The sequence below is a fragment of the Chiroxiphia lanceolata genome, chromosome 3 (assembly GCF_009829145.1).
Source record: "Chiroxiphia lanceolata isolate bChiLan1 chromosome 3, bChiLan1.pri, whole genome shotgun sequence".
NCBI classification, from domain to species: domain Eukaryota; kingdom Metazoa; phylum Chordata; class Aves; order Passeriformes; family Pipridae; genus Chiroxiphia; species Chiroxiphia lanceolata.
In genome coordinates, this window is record NC_045639.1 from 29,280,328 (window position 1) to 29,293,035 (window position 12,708).

General features: G+C 37.5%; 1 long non-coding RNA gene across 1 annotated transcript; it reads left to right on the forward strand.

Moving 5' to 3' along the window:
* Positions 1–5,974: 5,974 nt before the first annotated feature.
* On the forward strand, positions 5,975–10,564 carry LOC116784460. Its single transcript, XR_004356079.1, has 3 exons — positions 5,975–6,223; positions 9,650–9,721; positions 10,294–10,564. It is a non-coding gene; the product is annotated as an uncharacterized LOC116784460 (long non-coding RNA).
* The last annotated feature ends 2,144 nt before the right edge of the window (positions 10,565–12,708 follow it).

A 12,708-nucleotide genomic window follows, 5' to 3' on the forward strand; every position in this document is an offset into this window, starting at 1 on the left:
CAGCCCATAGCTCCTAGCCATTGAAGATTTCTTCAGAGAGTTCCTGGCTGCCCTTAGCTCCCACTATGTTTAATTCAATGTGAAAGGCTGGAAATCCTCAAATGCAAGATGTCAGTAACAATTCCAGGGAACTTTTAGAATCTGACACTTTTCAGCTTTTCGGAAGACTGCTCCAAGTATTTAGCCTCGGTTTTCAGGACTAAAAGAGAACAGGAGGTGGTTAGGATTTGCTTTTCCTCTGCTCTCAACATTTGGAAAAAATGGTTCCCACTGGGAGAAGTTTTAAACATACACATTTCCAAACTGCAGCTCCTGATGATCTGGATATTTTGGAAGGACAAAATTACTGGGTTGGTGTTGGTTTTTTGGAGGGAGGGAGGAGTGAAAGAGGGAGTAGTTTGAATATTTTTCTTGCTGGTTTTGGTGACTTGAAAATGATTCGTGTATAGAAGAGCAACAAAAGCCTGTAAAATTCCTATGGCAAAAGTACAATGGACTTCAAATCTGTTATGAAACCAGTGATTGCAGGGTATACATGGGGTAAAATATTTGTATCAGTAGATAATTCAAATCCCAGCTTTCAGGAAACTTTCTGCTTCATGTAAGCTATTCCAAAGAAACCCTTTATGTGAAGAAACTTGAACAAACAGAGCCTGTAGCAAAAGTGGGCCAAAATTTTCTTGTATGAGCTTTCTCCAGTCTTCTCTTCTTCTTTACAGTTTGACAGCAACAGAATTGACTCAAAGTAGAAGAGTCACAACTGTTTTATGCCTGTGTTTCCCTGGGCCCTGTGTAAACGAAGTTTGCATGGAGAAGCTGTGTCAGCACTGGGAGAAGCTGATGTGACTGCAGTTCATCTTTACCAAGCTTATAGTAAATTCTGTTAATAGCAACGTTAGCGTTTAAAAAACTTATCGAAAAAGGATAAAGGACAACTGCTGTCTCTATAATCTCCCTTTCCCATCTTAACTGGAAAGATCAGAATCCCAGGTGGTGTAAACTCTTGTAGCATCACTGATACCAATGAAGTATTGTTTACTTCATCTGAAAAGCTGATTCACAGTCACTGGCTGAGGGAAAAGAGACAAAACACATCTCATAGAACACTAGAGTATCCAGAGGTTTCTGATTTCAGCAATCTGGCTTACAAAAGGAATGAAGAGACAGCAACTATCACAGGCCATTGCTTAAATTTACAGTCACACAAACTAGGGAATTCTACCCATTTTCAGACTCCAAACATGTTTAAGAAATGCAAACCCACTCTACAAAGACAGTTGAATTTATTAAAAGTGTCTTGTGTAATGAACTGATGGCTCCAGGACCAAACTCTTGTAAAACATGTGTAATAATTAATAAGCCTGTTTTATCAGCAGCTTTAAATACAGTGTTCACCAAGGTTGTTGCTGAATTTTAGATTATTGTTTTTACAACTGCAGTGTTTGGAAATCTTGGCAATAGGAAGTACTTTGATCAGTCGTTATTTTTCGGTCATCATAATAGAGATCACAAAATTGTACAAGAATGCATTATAATAACAACTATACTAGTCGTGAAGAGATTAATTCAGCTTGGGTCTCAAAAAAACCCCTGAAGGTATTTCTTAAGGATCCTGTATTTCTTAAGGATCTATGAAGTGGCATTCTGGGTCACATCAAAAGTCTGTGAAGCCCCAAATGTTCCTTCCTACAGAATTCAGCTGCAATTTTTTAGGATGAACATAAGAAATGGATAACAGAGAGGGTGGTTCTTCTTCATTGCCCTTAGCCACCTTCTTTACAATTGCCAAATGCGATATGTTGTACCACTTCCACCACATTTAACACCACACCAGCAGATTTTTCCCCAGGAGTTTTCTGAAACTGTTTTGAATATGTTTAAACTCTCACTCACCTCTACATCTTGCAATAATGAGTTTTGCAATTTATTTGTAAGTTGTGTAAAAGCAATTTAATTTTTGCTCTTTTTATTAAAAACATTGGGGCATTTCTAGTTCTTACACTCAAAATAGCTTGGAACTACTGCTTGTCTGCTCCTTAAGATTGTGTAGAGCTCTTTGGTGACTTCCTTCAGTCCTACTTTTTCCAAAATTAAGAGCTAGAGGCTATATGCACATGGAATCTGTTCTGTATTTCTAATCACCCTTACTATGACTTTAAAACTACACCATACTGTTCGCAAATAGATTGAACTGGATTTTGTTCAAGATGTGAGCATGAGCATGTGAGCATGTGAGATTTAGAAAGCAGTGCAAAGATATTTTCTTTGTTGTTCCCCATACAATTCCTAACAGCTTTGAACACTAGATTTGCCTTTATGATAATTGCAAATCATTGTGCTAGTGTTTTCAGAGAAGCAGTCAAATATTTTCTGAATGATGATAGCTAATTTAGAAACCATCATAATTTATTTCTGCTTGTATGGGAAGTTTCCCTTGTGTATTACTCTGCATTTCATCAAAATCTCAATACCTTCTGCCACTCTGTTGTCTAGGCCAACAATTTAATAAAACATTATACTTGGAAAACCCGTAATTTGGAAAAGTAAAAAATGAAGACAAGTTAAAAAAAAAAAAGTAAAAAATTACTTTTCTTAGTCAAAATATTTCAGTCAAAAATTAGATATTAACTTTTTGATGAGATGATGTTAAGCTGACTCTTCTTTGAATCACCATAATGCTTCTTGGCAATTAGAGCTTAATGTTCTTTTTCTCTGATAAAGTTCTCCCAGGCAAGGTTTTCCATATCAAGCAAGTCGTATCTGAGAGAATTTACAGGTGAATAGTATTGGGTTTGTTAAAAATAAAATGTATTCAGAAAGCAATTTTATATTTGCTCTTATGAGTTGTAGACTTTAGAATACACTTGTGTTTGTTAAAACAAAAAAAATCATATGCTTTATATCAATCAATGTTAAAGAACAGTCTAAATTCTGACTGTTAAATGTTCTTAATGAGTCACTTAACAGCAGCTCCAGACTAGGACTCTGCAGTCTTATTCTGATACTGAACTTAACAAGCTGTCAGCAACCCACTCAAAAGTGTAAAGTTAAATAGCTGCAGAATTGGCTTTCAAGATTTGTTCACCCGTTGTATTCTTCATCAAGCAACAATAAACTTGAGGAATGGGCTGCCCAATACTCAGGCTGGGAAAAATAGTAAAATAAATCAGAAACATTTTTTCCTAGTACTGACTTACTCAACTGTAATAACATTATTCACTTAACATGCCATTCTGAATATAGATAGGCAGATTAATTTTATACAATTATAATATTCCATGTATTTCAGTGAAGGTCTACTTATTTGAGCAAATATATAGGATTAAGGAGTATATCCTTAGATAAGTCTTTGAGTAAGGCTGAAGAATGAAAACTGTGAAACATTTTCAAGATAGAAAAGAACTGTTCGTTTTTCATTTCGAGACAGAAAACTTAAATGAAAAGAAAGAGATAATGGAAAAATATTACTTCCTTCCTGCTTTGGCTAGTTGTTACTGTTGTCACCAATGATGTCTTAATGTTTCTGGCTATTCAAATGGTAATAAAACCTCCAACCTTGTGAATTCTTTCATAGTAGGCAACTATTCTCTCTATGGGGATATAGACAATATGAGGAGGGAAAAAAGTAAGCAAGATAAAGAGGTCCATAAAAAAGTCCCATACTACTTTATTTACCATATTAATATTAATTTACCATATTTACCATAGTAGTTTCATGGAGACACTGACAGTATCATAGACTTTTACTATATTAGCATAATGCTAGCTTCCCTGTTCATAATTAGGTAACCAGCCCACAATCTGTATCCAAAACACCTGTATCTGCTGTATGAGGGACAGGGGAAAGCAAATAAAAGCAAAGGGGGAAGAAAAGAAGTCAAGGGTTTTATTGATGTGACTGAGAAGCAAAAAACCTGAACAAATGTATGAGCACTCTCATTTTTGTAAAATTGTCTGCTGCTGCATTCAGTATTGCAGTGACTTTGATTTGACCCTCACATCTTTAGATCTCTGGGAAATTAGTAATGTGAACTGACTGATCTCTATGTCAGTCAGTGGCAGTTAAAGCTTATTTTCCCTCTTTGGGAGGGTATTGCAAGGTCTAAGGAGTCTGCTTTCTGAAGGGCAGAGGAAGGGTGGGATGCAGACTGAGGTTTTGATTGGAGCGTGTCCCCGAGGTCAACTGCCATATAGAAAGGGATGGATTGCCTGTCATCCATTTTATTTTACTTAATAAGTTAGAAATGAGGTTTAATAGTATTCTACTGCATGCCCGCAAAAATTTACTTGCACATCCACTAACTAGGTATTTGCCAGAGTTACTGTATGTAATATGTGGTATAGCAAAAAAGGTAATTTTGGAGCAACAGGTGGGTGTTCTGATTTGAAATCCACCAACTTTTCTCAGTTTTGTTGAGGACTTTTACAGCTACTGCCATACATTCAGCCTGTCAGATAACCATAAAACATTCTCCAGAGTTTTTTATGCTCCTTCTGCTGGTTAATGAATGGATCACATTTGAAGCAGCTGTCTAAAGTGCTGTTGAACATGCTAGCAATTGGCTTTTAGTTTATATTTGCAAATGGATATATATATATATTTTTTGATTCCCTCTTCAAAGGAAATAATCCACTACCAAACCTGAGGCAGATCCTTGCTTGCAAAGGATGTTGGCTTGCCACACTTGTAGAACAGAAACAGAACAAAAACATACAAACAGGCAGAGTTCCTTTTCTTTTCTTGCCTTGCTATCATACATGGTAGGTGAAAATACAGATTGACTAGCATTCCCAATTCCTGCCATTGCAGCTTCTCCCCCTTGTAAAATTTGCTAGCATGGCACTGGGCTCCAAATCCCTCCCTTAATGGCAGGAGCAGCCTAGGGAAGTGGTATTTCCTTAATCTCTGACCTGGTAAAATCCCACCTCCGTCCTAGACTTGGGTTGAGAATCTATGTACTAAGAAGTCCAAAAACGTGTTATCACTGGTGTACAGTTTCTAACATAACCTTTCGTTTGCTGCCTCCCCAGAGGTGAACAGGGCTATTTTGCAGCCATCTCTGATGGAGCCAAGGCTGTCCATAACATAACTTTCCCTTTTCCACTTGAACAATGCAAAGGTGATAGGACATAATGTTACCATTCAATCATGCGATTTTAAGAGGTTTCAATGCAAATGAATGTACATCCTATATCCTGACAATTTCAATCCTTTACCTTTAAATTTGGTCTCAGTATTGGTCACTTAGTTCAGACCAAAAAAATTTCCCATTTTTATTTCCTCAGAAACAGGAAAATGTGTGGTTGTGAGCACATGATGTTCGTGTTTGTGTGCAATGACTATTTGCTAGACAGACCTCTATGTTATATTAACATGGGAGCTGTGAAATCATACCATTCCTCATGCACAAAACATCTTGTCTGGCTTATACTGAAAGTATTCCAATTCCTTCACCAGTATCACATGAACCATGGTGATATTTTACCCGATTTACATCCAGACCTAAATGCACACTTCAATTTGTTGTTTTTTAAATGACTGATTTCTTCTCTGCTTAGATTTCACTGTTCTCTTACTATAAAACTTTAAACAAAATAACTCATGGTATTTCTAAAAGATAATGGGAAAAACTGGTAGTATATTCATATTTATATGGGTATAGAACAGATAAAATGAGTAAAATAATTAATTCCGACAAAATACAATTTTTCACTTCCAAACACCAACTGGCATGAAATGTAGCATGTAGATCGTTCCATTCATAACTCTGGCTTAGGTGGTACGCAGAACTGTGGGCAATAAAAATGATTATGTAATATCAGACCCATGGAAAACACATAGGGACAAACACATGTTGAAACAGAAACAGGCAAAGCAGTTGACACCAAAGAGGTGCATCTTAACTTCAGTAGTTGCTAGGACACTGTGAGGACCAGTGATTCCCTGAAGACAGGAGATGTGGTGGTCCCCTGAGGTCATAGGGCAGGACCTCACCATCCAGAGCATATCCCGGGTCTCCAGTTAGGAATTCTGAGCAGCCAGGGGAAACAGGGGCAGTCCTGGGTATCAGGCACCTCCTTGGAGATGGGAGCCAACCAAGGACAGACTGAGACGTCAGCCCATGGGTGGGGGTCAGGATCAGGCCTGGTGAGGGGAAGCTGCATCAGACACAGCCCTGCTGTGTGCAAGTACAAACTATTAAGGATATTACCCTGCTTACAGGTACAGACTGATAAATGGTGTATTTCTGAGAGATGCTTCACAGCTCATGTATTTCACTGTGCTCTGAAAGTGGTAGATGATGTGCTGTAGGCTATAGAGGTACTTGGTATCTGAGAGGTCTTAATTACTGTGACCACACCGAAGACTTGACTGCAGGAAGATACCATACCATTAGAAATACATATTTAAATCAATGTTCTGCTGTTAAAATAGGCTATGCTGGATGAGGAGGCATTCGTCTGGAGGCAGTGAGTAGTGTGATTCCCTTGGAACTGATCTTGTGGCTACTAATTAATTAGTAACTTTGTAATAGTCTTGTATACTAATAATATGAGCAGATAATACAAGGTTAAACAGCAACAGCAGAAGAAAAAGAGGCTGGACTTTGACAGAAATAATTAAAAAAAACCCTACCAACAGGTCTGAAATAATTGAAATGAGCAAATAATGCAAAGTGCAAGGAGCAAATGGGAAATTCTCCTACAAACTCAGGAATGAGAAATGAGAAATGTACTTGTATATAGATGCTAATTTTTAGAATTTCTGTCAAGAATCAATATGAGTATGGAAAAAGCAAATGTCAGCAAATGTTTTCATCCATTTTTCAAGGCAGCTAGGAGGCTATATATAGATGCATGCCTGTGTACAGGCACAGTCAGTCAGCTAAAAGCATGAAACATGGAAGTAAAAACAGCCACAGAGAAAGGAGGACTGGAGTAATCACAAACGTAACCTATGAAAGGAAACGAGAAAGGAGGGTGTTTACTAGCTTGACAAAATGAATGCTGAGAGACAACAGGGATGCTCTCAAGGAACACAGCAGTAATTGAATGCTAGACAGTAAGGTGTAGGACTTGCTAGCACATGATAGAACATTTTTCAGTGCTCATATTTTTCTTGTGTGCCTATGAACCATGTTCTTGTTACTGCTAGACGTAAGAATAAATCATTTTCCCAGAAGACTGAAAGTCCAAGTTGAATTGTGTTTAACGATTGCTTTTGCTAGGAAATCAGCTGTAGGTTATGATGAGATCTAACTGTTGCTTTTGGCTCTGCTAATATGCTAGGAATGAGATTTCTTTTCAGAGCTGTCAGAGAAGTCTCAGAGACAGTCAAAGTGAGAAGTAGATTATGGTTTGTCCCACAAACACCACAGGTACTTAAGCAGAAGTGAGTTTCAGTCCCTCTGCTAATGTGTGAAGTGCAAGTACAGATTCCATATAGCACACTGACGTGCTTTGGCAATCCATACTGCTGACGATGGGGTAACTGGGGCATGGAACTTTCTTTCAGAGAATACTCAGTTTCTTATGCAGATTTCCTCCCTACAGTGTTATATATTTTCAAGCTCACACACTCACACAGCCTTTCTGGAACTGCAGAGCTGATCTTAGAGAGAACATTTCTGAGTCTACTACCTGATCTCAGGAAAATTTAATATGCCCTTCAGAAAGCCTCATCTGGTGGCTTTAAGCTGCTTCACATATACACATATCACAACTCAGAGATGAAAGAAAAGCAAGTAAAATACAAGCAGTAAAAAACTGAAAATAAAACTTTTATAAATTACAAAATAAGTTATGTTTGAGCTTGAGATATGTTCACATTTCTGAAGAAGCCTGTCTCCTAGGCTTAATGGCAGCATTTATGTTCATTCAGTTATTAGAGTCTAACTTTATCAGAAAGGTAGTTTGTACCTCACTGTACATACTACTTGATTGGTTAGAAATCGCAGCTATGGAAGATCTGTTTTTAAAATCTCCAGTAATGCAAATTGTGCAGGGCCAGGTACCTAAAAAGACCTGATCTTTTTAAGTTTTAAAAGACACAAAGTATAAGCCAGTTGGTAGATCACAGGCCAGATCTTATTCCCAGGGAGGTACTAGGGTGATATGTGCGAACCAAGTGGTTTATTATCTTCTCTTGAGCTTGCTAGATGTAGCACTAGCCAGGTGCTGTGCTGTGACTGCTACAGGTATGGTAGTGGTGGAGGAGACGGGGATACAATTTCTTAAATGGCTGAGGTTATATCCATTTGTAGTTATTTCAACATAACCATTGGCAAAGTGTTATTGCCAGGTTCATTTACATGCACAGTCAAGGCGTTGCAACTTGTGAGGAGTCTAGAAAGAAGAAGTGCTAGGCATTCTTTGAAAAACTTGCAAAGAAAGGAGACAAGAGACATTAAATTTAACTCTGTCATTGAAGCCATGTGGAAAAGGGCAGAGGACCTAGCATGTACATAAGGAGCCCAGAGAGCTGGTTGAAGATCTGTCCTCCAAGAGAAGTTATTGAACATTTAATAGAATTTTATCCCCCTATTTGTAACAAAACCACGTGACTTTTCTGTCATAGTTCATACAACATAAGACAAAATCTGTCAGTCATGTGATTTTGATTATTTTTTTTCCCTTTTTTGGTTTTGGTGGTGGTGGTGGTGATGTTTTAGGGTGAAAGGAGGCATGCTGGTTATATTTTGGTTAGTATTACTGTGCTGAGATTTCTATGCTGAGAAAAAAACCCTCTCATACTTTACTGTCTGTTACAATAAGAAACATAAAGATATATTCCAATTTTCAAAGCCAACTGAAGAAACAAAGCCTTTCCTTTTGGTGTTGCCTCCCACTTAAACATCTGAAAGTTGTGTACATTTTTATTATATGCTGGTTAATTATCCTATGAAATACAGGTTTTCTGAAAATGTAAACCCTTATGTTTCATTTGAAAGAGCTGGTGATCTAATTTCTGGCTATAATGTTTCATGAAATATAAATTGCTTGTATATATCAGAAGAGAAATTCAAGAAAAGACAAAGCTCATTAAAAGATCTGGTTGAAAGAGAGGAGAATTTTCATTGAGGAAGAATTTTTTGATTAAATTCTTGTCATATGTATTTGGTTTTTAATACAGTATGATCTAGTTTAATATGGTATAATCTAGCAAGATTACTCATCCATTATGAAAATACCATTCTTACAGGATCAATGAATTTTTTCTAATTGTTTTGGAACCAATGAACAGAAAGAGGAGAAAATAGTGGAACATTACAAGTCATGTTTTGGTCCACTGGTTGCAAAACATTGTGTCACAGTCAATTAGAAACTGACGTCACAAGCTGGACTGATGTAACATCATTCTGGGGCCAAAGTCAAAAACATTTCAAGCTCCAAATGTCTTTGAAAGCAAAGAAAAATGTATCATGAAAATAACTTCTATAGGTTTATTTACCATTACATTTTTGGCATGCGGTATTATCCTCACAGATTAAGGATATTTTTAGATCAAACAGATTCAAATACATCCCAAAAAGACAGTATGTGGTATAAAACTTTAGAATTAAAATTTATGAAAGTTAATACTGTTTGCATAACAGATTTCAAATATGCACAAATCCCAGTGTACAAATTTTACCTTTTGAAATTTCAGAGTTGAAACACAAGCTGATCCCTCCTGCTTTCCTTCCTAGAGTTCAGCGTGTTGTTGGCAAATGAAGAGCAGGTAATTTCATTAACTACAGCCATGTGCACAAAAGAAAAGAGGCCAAAGGTTTTATACAGCGAGGTGCTATGCTCTGAGTCAGGAGCTGTGGGTATAACCCCGTGCCCTTTGTTAGCTGCCTGTATGACTTTGGGCAAATCACTCCTGTGCCTCTATTTCTGTAACTGAAAAAGGAGTTTCCAATATCACTTTGTAAAGAGCTTTAAACATACGTGACATGTAAGAGTGTGTTTTTACATAGTGGATACCAAACCAAACTGTTCTCTTGTAGCATCCTTTTGAAACCATCAGAATCAATAAAGTCATATGAATGCGAGTGAGGTCCTTTAGCTTTCAAGAAACAGCCAAAGTCAGGGACTTAGTTAGCATCTCTTTGGTTATGGTTTGCAGCATTTGTTAATTACTGATTGTGCACGTGGATGTTATTGCAAGATTTCCTTGCCTATACCTCTGTCCAAATGAGGCTTACTCATTCATCTACGTGAACAGCTCACCTGATTTCTTGATGGTGGAGGTAAGTCCTGTGAGGCAAACATGGTGTGTTAATGGTCACATTTTACTCTTGACTGAAGGCAATTCAAATGAATTGCCAGAACATCCTGGGCAAAGCAGTCAGTGAGACCTTGATTGCCCTCGTACAAGAGGAAGCTCCTGCATATGTTTAACTGAAGTGTTCCTTTGATTTCTGAGGCAGCTCTCAAACCACCTTGGCTGAAGTATGCAAGCTGTTGTTTGAAGGCCCCACAGCAATGCTGAGTGAGTGGTTAAGAGAGGGCACTCACATTTTACTCCAGACATCTCCTCCAACTGATCTTATTTTGCACATATCAACTTCATAAATAAAGAAAGTCTCATAAATAAAATCTGTTTTCCCTCAAAATAGCCCTGCCTAAGAGTGGGGGCTGCGTCAGGTGCCTCTCATTTTCCTATTGCTTTGGTAGGGCTATGTCCCAAGCTCAGAAAGAACAAGCAGGTGTAGGAAGAAGCTAAAAGCATACACACAGCAGTCAATACAAATTCCTGAAAGTAAATAAAGGAATTTACAGTTTGGCTTAGACTGCCATTCCAGTGTGAGTGATACTATGTACATTTTGTAAATAAGATGGCTATGCTTACAGATGTTTTTCCTCCAGAAAAAAATATATTTTTTATATATTGTATATATTGCATATATTGTTTATATTGTGTATTTTCCCATCTCCTTTTCTTGCTTGCAACACTTCCAGGGAGGGAGGGAGGGAGGGAAGGGAAGGAGGGAAGGAAGGGAGGAAGGAAGGGAGGAAGGAAGGTAGGGAAGGAAGGGAAGAAGGAATTATCATATTAGCCAAGTGTTTATAAAGACAGTTATACTGATATTAGTATAGAACTGTCTTGTTATATCTTGCATACATTGACAAGACCTTGAAGGCATAGGAACTTCAACCTTTCATGTTTTCAGGAAAAATAATTAGCTGGAAATTTAAAGATAAGAAGTGTTTTCCTTTCAGACTTACATACTACTTTCCCAGTCTTTGGGGGAACTCTGAATTTGAACATATTCAGGGGAATTGTTGAGATAGCCAGAGTTCTTGCAGTAACGAGCTACCTGGGTAAAAATAAATAACACAGATAGTTCAGCAAAGGTCAACTGATGCTTTTCAGACCATATGAATCTTACTTCTTTCTTTGCTCAACCTGTTAATTGTAATGAAGACACCACTGAGAACATTAGCAATAGTTTAGCAGTTAAGGCAGGCATCTTGGGAGAGCCAGGGAAGGGAAGAAGTTTCCCAATCTTGTAGAGGATGTCTTGGCTAAAAGTCTGCTCCATCCACTTGGAATTAGGTCACAGTGACCTGAAATGTGGTCATTCAGATTTATTGAAGGATACAGTAGGGGCCGGAGATGGCAGCTGGGCAAGGAGAACCCATAATATCGAAAAGAAATAGGAGCTGATGGACTTGTATGGAATGGAAAAAAAGTATAAAATGAAATACAGGGAAAAAAAATCCCCAATTTCAAAACAACTCTAAAAGGCATGAGAGTCAGTTAATTTTTATCAAAATTTCTACAAGTGTAGTCTCTGTATTTACTTCTCTAACATGGGGGAATGTTGAAGTGCATGGATATCTGATAAATCCCCTGCAAAGTATATCAAGAAATATTTGAATGATTAGTCTTTATATTCATCAACTCCTGTAAAGTCACAGTGGGACAAAATAGTGGTCAGGCTTTCCGGAAAAAGACAATTAAATATCTCAGAAGCGGCTTTGCCATATTACATGTGAAGTTCCTAACAAAGCCATTGCTTTTTTGGGGCATCACTGTTGTAAGACAGGAGTCTCCAAAGTTTTTGCATGAGCAATGTCTACTCTATGAATGGCTTGAAATTTTCTGTGTGCAGCTGACATCTCTGTGAAATTAAAGAAGAGATGTATCAGCAGTTATCATTCCAGGACCATTATCATATGGACCTGGATGGATATTAACATTCAGTCCACACATTGCCTTGGGTTTCCTGCAAATGGTGCTTGCAGATATGTGATGAAAGTAAAACAACACTGCATGCTCAAGGTATGGTGTAAAATGGGGAAAGTAGTGGGACTGATAGAAATAAGCCCACACAGTAGAATGCTTTGAATATTTTCAGGAGCTCATGTTGGAAGACATTGGGTAATTTCCTTTTGACTTCTGAAAGATTTAAAAGTAAGACTGCAGTTAACCAACATCTTCAGAGAGCACTACATTCTTGGAGAGTGGTGAATGGAAATTCAGTGCGTGAATTTAGGAAAAAGAATAAAAGTGACCCAGGAATGGTGGACTGTTAATCTGAGCTCAATAGCATGAAATGATGTAAGAATAACTTTTAAATGGAAAGATTATTAAATATGACTATAACATGGAAATGGGAGAAAATATGGTATAGGGTTGGAAAAAGCAGATTGTGGTATATTAACCTAGTTTAATTTTTCTGAAAGTAATTGGTTTTCTAAACAAACAAAGAAAGA